Genomic DNA, 10,939 nt, shown 5'->3' with positions numbered 1-10,939 from the left:
TTGAATTGTTAAGTGAAGTTTTATTTGAGGGGGGAGAAAGGGAAAAAGTAAGTAACAATTTGGAGTTTCAATACACACCGCAGAGGGATTTTGGTGTCGAAAAGTCAATTTTTCAAACACTCAATTTAAAAAATCAAATGATGCAGTTTTGTAGAGAAATGTTTAAAGATGAAATGTACACTTATAGTTTTAAGAAAAATTTTATTTTATTTTTAAAAAATTGAAGTAAAGTCCATGAAAGGGTGTTAAGCTCAATTCAGTCTCTAAAAATTATTTTATTTTTGATTTTCCATGGAGAAAAAAAATGTAGCCCCACTTTCCCCCAAGCTGTTTCTTTAATAAAATGAAAGTTGGGAGTGTCTTGTTTCGATTAAAAGAAAAAATAGTTTTCGGAAATTTTCGGATAATAAACGAAATATCAAAAAAATTCTTATCTATGTATGGGTTTAGCGGGCGGTGGGCATGGCCGATTTTATTGAAACTCTGCATACGATCTTCTTTTGTTTCAGAAAATATATGTACCAAATTTCTAGACTTTTACTTGGATAGGAAAAATGTTATGCGAAAAAATCGATTTGGACTGTATGGGCAGTGGGCGTTGGGCGTGGTCGATTTTGATAAAATTTTATTTTTTTCTTAGTTTATTCTATAGTCCATATAATTATCTGTGCCAAATTTCAGCGCTCTACGACCACTCCTTATAATTTTTGCCAAAAAATGTATGAAGCCAACCCTCTGCACACCATCACAAAAGATGGGGGTATATTGATCTAGTCATTCCGTTTGTAACACATCGTAAAATTCATCGCATTTTGGGTCTTTATGAAGTTTTGGGTCCTTCTGAAATTCTGTCCGTTGAAAACACGATAGAGTCCAAATGAATAGAGTTTTGAGGCACTAGATGCAGTTTTTTCGAGTTACTTTAACTGCAACTGTGCCGAAGACAGAAAAGTAAAATTCCAATTGGTTTCCGAGATATAACCGTGAGAAAAATTCCATGTTCTTTGGAAAAATCAAGTTTTAGTAAAGAATATACGATCCAGTATCGCGATATTAATTGAACGTGTAGCATGCAGTATTGAATAGCCTAATATTCTGAAATCCAGATTTCTATCCAAATATCACAATATATGTATATTGAACATGTAGCAGTGCCCATAGAATGCACATCTCATATAAAAACTGAAAGCTTTTCATAATGAGGGGTGGGGGAGGGGGACGACAGAAAGAATAGAAATACAAACAAAGAGCAAACAAAAATACAAATGTGTCGCTCTCTTCGTAAGAACTTGTGTACGTACTTTAGTATATACTTTGATCATTTTCATAGCTGGAAAAAATATTTATTTATTTTTGTCACATCTCGATCACTTAATATGATGTCAACAATGTCTTATTATTTATTAAATATTTATAGGTATTTCTACTTGTATTTTTTAAAAATATTAAATATTCTTTTTAAATATTTTTAACCATCAACCAACATCCATATTTTTTTCTTAATAAAAAACAACAAACAAACTTATTGGATATATGACTTAATAATTAGGGATTTTTTTTAAAATATTTAGCTTTAATTTTGAAACTTTTGTACAATATAAATTTACTAGCTGAACCCGGTCCGCGTTGCTGGCCCTTAGAAAACATCTGTTTTATATTGCATCTCGATTTTAATATACAGTTTCGGACAAAGTCGGCTTGTGCTTCATTCATTACTGTGTCAATCTATTTGTATTTTATTGTTTTGCCAGGCAGTTTCAATTGTATTTGCTTATTGATCTTGTTAACATCATAATTTGTTGGTGCCAAAATTGCATGTTCCCACAGACAATCCGAATTGTTGTAGTTCGTTGTAAGACTTGGGAATACTTTGTCGACAACGTCTTGAATATTCATTTGCATTTGGCAGAAGTCCGGAAATGAAATCTTATTTGTGGAGGGATCAATTGGAATTTTTCATATCGTCATTGGGAAGCGTGAGCAATGATCCAAATCTATGGTATATTTGGCCTTTAACTTTAAAGGTGGGCATAAAGCCGACATCATTTGAAAGCATGTGTTGTACTTTTGGATATTTTGAAGGAAGTGTTTGGAAATAGGATTGGCGCCGCAAATGTAACTTAGTAGCAGCTCAGACGGCTCAATAACTAGTGGCAGAATAACTTTACCGTTCGAACAGCACATTCCCGGGGATTCATTAGGAAACTTAAAAATGCTGCAATGTAAGTAATGTTTGTTCATTGCGCCAATTAGTACATCCTTGTGATTCCTGTAGTCATCATAGTTATTGTAATAAAATCGATTCTTTCTCTTGATCGAACCATTCGGGAGCGAACAACTATATGCTGTTGAGGTGTTTCTGCAGCACTCGATGAAGATGCACTGCGACGCATTTGCTGAAGCCGTGATTCTCGTTCTCTTCCCGTTTCTACGACTCTAGAAGTAGATGCCCTTTCGAAAACAAATTTTATTTGAATAAAACCGTTATTTTTTATTAAAAGTGATATGCGGAGAGTTATTCAAAATATTATTTTTTTAATAGATTTGCAAGAGTAAACAAAATTGTTTATCATCGACTGATAATATAAAAGAACTTCTTTAGTACCGGACATGTGTTGGGATGTATTCCTTTTTTCGCTTACACAAAATCATTAATTTTTAGAATGATGTTAAGCAACAAAATGAAAATTTTTAATTGTTTGAACGTTGGAAATAAAAAAAAGTATTTATGGATATGACTTTACAGTGTTACCCGCTATGCTTTTCTAAAGATTCTGCGAAAATTTTATCAAAATCGGTCCAGCCGTTTTTGAGTCCATATGGAACATACATACACACATCTGTTTTTATATATAATGGCATTAACGGTATATGTAAAAATTGGATTTTTACACACCTCTCCGCCCACAGACCGAATATCAAAAATCTGACTTTACAGTGTTACCAGCTGGGTTATTCTGAAAATTCCCTGAAAATTTCATCAAAATCGGTCCAGAAGTTTTTTATATATATAGATGGTATTAGCGGTATAATGTAAAAATTTGATAATGCCACGCCCCTCCGCCCACAGACCGAAAATCAAAAACCTTACTTTACAGTGTTACCCGCCAGGCTATTCTAAAGATTCCCTGAAAATTTCATTAAAATCGGTGGAGCCGTTTTTGAGTTCATTCGGAACATACATACACACATACATACCCACATACAAACATCCATTTTTATATATATAGATAGATAGATAGATAGATAGATAGATTGAAAGTATTGGCCATTGTTAGCTATGACATTTTCTCATCTTTCTGGCGATATATGGATTCCGAGCCAAAAGAACTGCTCATCTTTTGAGGCCAAGAACAAATCCATCCAATTTCGGATACTCTGTTATAAGGTGAAGCGTATTAACCTTTATGTCAACGGCAACATACCTGGGTATGTTTTGCATTTTAAAATGTTGTAGCTCTGAACTGGATAATCGGATCGACTTGAAATTTCTTGATATCCTAGCCAAAACTGTTTTCCGCAATTGTCCCAAGTTTGGTTAGGAAAGTTTCACCCTTACGTCAACAGCATACATACCTGGGTATGTATATTTTTGGGATTTTTCAAAACTTTTTTGGGAATTACGGGATTCCTGATTATAAATTTCATATTTTGTTTTTATTTTTCTATATCTAATAGAAAAGTCTATATAATTCTAAAATTTCATTAAAAACTATTAATAAATAAAAAAAATATTTTAATTTGAAAAATTTTTGTCTTTTCAAAAACTCAATAAAAAGCATTTTTTGTCATACCTACACAACCACTTTTTTTTAAAAAATAATGACAAAATGTAAGGGTAAAACTTGTTATCATAAAATTCTTGAACCTTTTGTCTATTTCTAAAAAAAATAATACAGAAATTCCAACAGACGAGTTAGATATTAGCATTTTTACGCTAACGGCATGCCATTCACTATACAAAACGTATGAACATACCCAGGTATGTTGCTGTTGACGTGCGTAAAGCAGTTCTGCTGTTGATATCAAGGTTAAAGAGAGAGCGTTCTGCATCGATCGAAACAAATAGTAGTCGGACGGACATTTTTACTTTAATTATGGTGAAAAATAAGAAAAAATAAAAATACATTTAAAAGTTTTTATAGAAGAAGGTGGAGTTTATTAACCACCGTGACGGTTGGCATTTCACCACTTTGTTGCATTCCACCACAGAAGTTTGGGCATATTTATAGAGGTATGTCATCATCCGATTCAAAATCTCCATCTGTATTGGAGCCCGAAGGTAAGGCACCGAGCACCATCATCAGATCGACTTGCTCCTAATAATTCTGTTCTTCGTCGGGTTCAAGACTGCAGACACATTCCCATACCTTCGATCTTTACAAAATAACATAATATTATGTAGATAAATAATATTATATAAAACCTATTTCAGTAATCAAACCACTCTATTACTTATGTTATTATCAAAGAGTTTAGTATAAAATATTACTTTGTTAGCACAAGCCAACAAAACAAACACTAAATAACAAAGTAACACTGAATATGATGAACAATAAACACTCTGACCTATTTTTATTGAATGCGGGAAAACCTCTTAAATTAATCTAACCAGAGGAACCTGACGGCAAAATTTTGACAACAAATTTAAACGATGACTTAAAAAGATTTAGTAAAATGCCAATAGATGCCACTAAAAGTTGTTTAAAGACTCTAGAAAAGTTGGTTAGAAAAGTGACACCAAACCGGAAAGAGTTAATTTTATAATGCGCAAATACCCCGCTTTTGGATGAATCCTGCAGCTCAGGATTAAGGTTTGGTGAGCAATGCTTACTGTCCCGAACATGTGCTTAACTATCATTTAAGGTGGCCACTAGTTGCATAAATAGCTACGTGACTAGTTATTTTAACATATTGCACTGGTTCCTCTAAAGAGCGTCAACTCAAAATTTTTTACAATTTAAAAACTTGGCCGAATTTGGCCGGGTTTAAACAATCTGAAACGTGTTAAATGTGGAATTTTGAGTTTAATTTGTCAATTTCATGTTGCACTTTTTGAGAAATATTATTTTTCGTAGGCAGCCTCCGCTTGCAAAATAACGAACTTGCGGATGTTTGGTTGGATGAACAAAATAAAGAGAAGAATAATGCTGCTGTTTACAATTTTTTTGTTGCTAAAGTTGAATGCGGCAATATTTTGAATGAGGAATAGGCTAAAGTGAAGGAATTTTTTTTTTATTTTTTGGAAATAAAAATGTGTCCGCCATTTTGAATTTGGAAAATTGAATACTCCTGAATACCAAATTTTCATGTAAATCAGAAGACATTTTAAAATTTCGGCCGACATATTGGAACCGCCATTTTGAATTTAAAAAATTTTACCTCAGATTCGAAATCAGCAATCTTTATACTCCTGTATAATAATTTTCATGTAAATCAGAAGACATTTTAAAATTTAAGCCGCCATATTGGATCCGCCATTTTGAATTTGAAAAATTTTACATCAGATTCGAAATCAGAAACCTTGAAAACCCCCGTATACCGATTTTCATCTTGTTCATTGTTTCCTTATAGTTTTGGCCACAAAAATGGGTAAAATTACCTATAGAGCACTGTAAAAATCTGCTATCATTTTCTCTACTCTTTCGCCAAAAAAATACAGTTGTATCCGTACAGTTGTTTCATTGTAATGTATTGAAAAAAACAAGTAAGAGTGCTATATTCGACTGTGCCGAATCTTATATACCCTTCACCAAATTATACTTCAAAATTTTAAATATTTTTAGGTAAACAAAATTTAATTTTTTGTAAAAAAAATGTTTTCGATTGTTATTTTAAATGTTTTAATTTTTTTTTTTTTTTAAATTTTAAAATTTTTTTTTTTAAATTTAAAAAAATTTTTTTTTTAAAAAAAAATTCGGTTTCAAAATTTTTTTTCCGATTTTGACCCATTGTAGGTCCAAGTTACTATGGTCTTATATACGTCGTTGCAAATGTCTTTGAAATATTTATCATTAGATATCCATATTGTCTATATTAATGTCTTAGTAATCCAGATATAGGTCAAAAATCGAGGTTGTCTTGGTTTTTTCCTCATATCTCAGCCATTTGTGGACCGATTTTGCTGATTTTAAATAGCAAAATTCTCGAAAGCATGTCCGATTGAAGATTTGGATCCCGAAGATACCTGGGGTCTTCAGAAAATTGATTTCAACAGACAGACGGACATGGCTTAATCGACTCCGCTATCTATAAGGATCCAGAATATATATACTTTATAGGGTCGGAAATGAAAAATGTAGAAATTACAAACGGAATGACAAACTTATATATATCCTTCTCACAAATGTGAAGGGTATAAAAATAGTTTCATGCTTCTACTGAACATTTTAAAATTTTGAGTTGACGCTCTTGAGAGGAACCAGTGCGATATGCATGTCCTAATTGGCCCTACATAGATTGGATTGGTCCAAAGAAATCAACATGTTGGATTCACATATTAGCTACGCAACTGGTTACTTAATTAGCTACATTACTAGTTATTAATATGTACGGGTGCTAATCGGAAGCTTATCGTCCTCAAATAGTCAGTTAAAAAGACAATTCCTAGACAGTCCAATAACTGATTGGAAACCAACCTCCGACAATTTCCCAATATATTGCTTCTGCTAGGTAAAATAATTACATTCTATTGTGCAGTGCAATATAAATGTTTAAAGTGACTACACTTTTGATTACTTAGAGACACTAAAGTGACAATTGACTTCACGCTTCATAATATCTGGCATGTAAGGTAAGTATAAATTATAAATAAAAAAAAGTAACCAATTGACTTATCTCTGTACTGTAAAGAGGACATGTGTGTCAAATGACTCAACATTTATAAATTGAAGTCAGCCAAGTGATCAGACATTAGTGACAATTACTATATATAAGGGATACATTGATTTTTAAAAAAAAACTGCTGGGCAGTCACTTAAATTCTCAGTTCTTAGTGATGTGTTCTAGTATAAAAACGTACTATTCAATAATGTATTCATTTTACCATATCAGACAAGTGTTGTTCAGAAATGTTTGTGCCAGAACTTAAATGAAATTTATACTTGGCAGCACTATACATTTTCTTATCTGTGAATTACTTGAATGCCAGCTGATTTAGTTTGACCTGTTAGGTCGGTGTTTTTCTCATTTGCTAATTTAATTAAGTTGTATATTGTAGAGCCTTAATATTGTTTACTTTTAAATCAGCTAATTTTATACAAATGTTTAATAAATATAAATAAAAAGCGATGCAAGTAAAATTAAATATACAAAAATGTAGTAAAAAGATAAATTATTAATTTAACTGTTGGTGGTTAATTAAGCTAATTAAAGCACAATTAAATTATTATTTTTATTTGCAGCAACCTTGAATTGAATAAATATTCTAAATTAACTTTAATGTAATACAAATTTTCTACAAACAACGAAATTAAATTATTTTTAATATAAGTTTGTGTAAATCTAACCAAATTTTAAAATCTGATCAAAATATAAACCAAATATAAATTTTAAGAATATTTAAGATTTTTTATGAAAATAAAGTGCATTTTTGAAAATATTTCAAATGAAACTTGTCTGGGTTCTATGCTTAATATTTTCTTTGAAACAGAGCTTCGAATTAATTAACTCAATTTGGAATTAATAGTAAAATCTTAATTCGTAATTTGAATCAATATACATCAAATTCATCCGGCTCGGTTGCTATTTAAAATCGAGAAAATCGGTCCACAAATGGCTCAGATATAAGGAAAAACCAGGATAACCTCGATTTTTGACCTATATCTGGATTACTAAGTCATTAATACAGACAATAATGATATCTAATGATAGATATTTCAAAGACCTTTGCAACGACGTATATAAGAACATAGTAAGTTGGACCTACAATGGGTCAAAATCTGAAAAAAAAATTTAACCGGATTTTTTTTTCGCTAAATATTAAAAAAAAATTTAAAAAAAAACCATTCGAAAAAAATTTCAAAAAAAAATTAAAAAAAACAACTTTGGAAAAAAAATATAAATTTTGTTTACCTAAAAATATTTAAAACTTTTATTTTGAAGTACGATTTGGTGAAGGGTATAAAAGATTCGGCACAGCCGAATATAGCTCTCTTGTCTTGTAAATTAAGGAAGTAAAGCGAAACTTCCCGCATATGACGCTTTGTTGACACAAAATTCAACATTTTCAAAGCAAAATAAGTAAGAAAGTATGGTCAAGCCCGACCATATAATACCCTACACTAAGTAAAAGAGCAAAAAGATTTTTCTTTTAAAATTTCAATAATTTATATTTTTGAGTGATTTTCGGAAGTGGGCCTTATATGGGGGCTATGACCAATTATGGACCGATCACCATGAAATTAGTTCGTGTGATTGTCTAAATTAAAGTTATTTATGTTGAATTTTGTGTGTATACCAACATTTTTAAGCGATTTATGCACGTTAAAGTGATTTTCGGAAGCGGGTCTATATGGGAGCTATGACTAATTATGGACCGATCGTAACAAAATTTGATGACATGAATTTTGTGTATATAAAACTTATTTGGAGCGGAATTTGTGGAGATACATTTATAAATTAAACATTTATGACCGATAAAGTCCAATTTCGGAAGGACATTTGTATGAGGGCTAGGTGAAATAATGGACCGATTTCAGCTAGTTTCAATAGGCTTGGTCCTTGGGCCGAAAAAATAATATGTACCAAATTTGATCGAAATATCTTCAAAATTGCGACCTGTACTCTGCGCACAAGGTTTACATGGACAGCCAGCCAGCCGACCAGACGGACGCACGGACGGACGGACATCGCTTAATCGACTTAATTCTAAGTCGATCGGTATACTTTAAGGTGGGTGTTAGACTAATATTTTTGGGCGTTACAAACATCTGCACAAACGCTTTATACCCTCCCCACTATGGTGGTGTAGGGTATAATTAAAAAACAACTTTGGAAAAAAAATATAAATTTTGTTTACCTAAAAATATTTAAAATTTTTATTTTGAAGTACGATTTGGTGAAGGGTATAAAAGATTCGGCACAGCTGAATATAGCTCTCTTGTTTTAAATTAAGGAAGTAAAGCGAAACTTCCCGCATATGACGCTTTTTTGGCACAAAATTCAACATTTTCAAAGCAAAATAAGTAATAAAGTATGATCGGTCAAGCCCGACCATATAATACCCTACACTAAGTAAAAGAGCAAAAATATTTTTCTTTTAAAATTTCAATAATTTATATTTTTGAGTGATTTTCGGAAGCTATGACCAATTATGGACCGATCACCATGAAATTAGGTCCTGTGATTTATGTCTAAATTAAAGTTAACTATGTTGAATTTTGTGTGTATACCAACATTTTTAAGTGATTTATGCAAGTTAAAGTGATTTTCGGAAGCGGGACTATATGGGAGCTATGACTAATTATGGACCGATCGTGACAAAATTTGGTGACATGAATTTTGTGTATATAAAACTTATTTGGAGCGGAATTTGTGGAGATACATATATAAATTAAACATTTATGACCGATAAAGTCCAATTTCGGGAGGACATTTGTATGGGGGCTAGGTGATCGAAATTTGATCGAAATATCTTCAAAATTGCGACCTGTACTCTGCGCACAAGGTTTACATGGACAGCCAGCCAGCCGACCAGACGGACGGACGAAACTTGTGGAAAATCTTAACCAGCTAGCTCCTTCCGTTTGCGCCCTATCGTTTTTCAACTGACAGACAGACGGACGGACATAGCTAGATCGTTTTTGAATTTCATAAGGACCCCGAATATTAATACCAATGTGGGTCAGAGGAATAATTACACAACAAAGTTGTAATTCTTTCTTGTGACATGTTTTTCTTTTGGGCGGTATCAGGCTACATAGGGGATATACGAGGCTTACAGCGAAATTATATTAGTAATTTCTCAAATACATACCGAATTCGTTCAAATAAAATTACAAAATTCTGAAATAAATTTGGAAAATTCTGAACTACAAATCGAAAATTCTAAAATATCTTAAATTCAATTCCACATTTCTGGAATTTAATAAGAATCAATCGGTCACCACCGCCTAGTAAACAATCAAGTGACTAGTTCTGTGTCTGTTCTCTTCCCTATAGAAAAGTAAAACATTAATTGATTTGGAAATGGGTTATGTTCATACAAATATTTTATTTTATTTCCATTTTATATTTTTCAATCACAGAATATTCAGTAGCTCCGAAAATTTTATAATTTCTTTCCCCTTTTCATTAAATAATTTCACTGTAAGCCTCGTATATTCCCCATGTAACCTAGTACCGCCAAAAGAAAACCATGTCACAACAAAGACTTACAACTTTGTTGTGTAAATATTCCTCTGACCTAGAAACACATAAACGAGTTGTTCACTAAGACCTTCAAAAGGATACACAAGCCGTCTTTAAAAAAAATCCCTTATTAGTTTCCAATTTCTTTTCTGTTTATCACTAGCAATTAACGAAAGCAAGAATAAAGTATAAGAACTGCTCATGCGCCATTACATGGTGTAAAAGAAACCCGATTGACATTGACAGAAGTCCGGAATAAAGAATAACGTCATTGCAGTTCAAAACAATTTGAAAACATATGACATTGGAAAGTTAAAGAAAGCTTTTAAATGTAAGCTTCCTAAAAGCTTTTTTATAAAATGTAAGGAAAACGGGAATAGAAATTTCAAAGAATTCAGTTTGCCAGACCAACGCTCTCAAATTAGTAGCGAACGCGAAAGTGGACGCAGTACATCTCTACATATACATACATATTTTTTATTTGTTGAGTTAAATTTTTATCTTCATATAAAAATCATACAATATACAACAACGCATTTAAAGAAATACCAACAATTTTAAACAAAAATAAAGTCATTTTATTCTGTAA

Source organism: Calliphora vicina, chromosome 3 (genome assembly GCF_958450345.1).
Source record: "Calliphora vicina chromosome 3, idCalVici1.1, whole genome shotgun sequence".
Classification (NCBI taxonomy): Eukaryota; Metazoa; Arthropoda; class Insecta; order Diptera; family Calliphoridae; genus Calliphora; species Calliphora vicina.
This window is presented reverse-complemented; position numbering follows the sequence as displayed.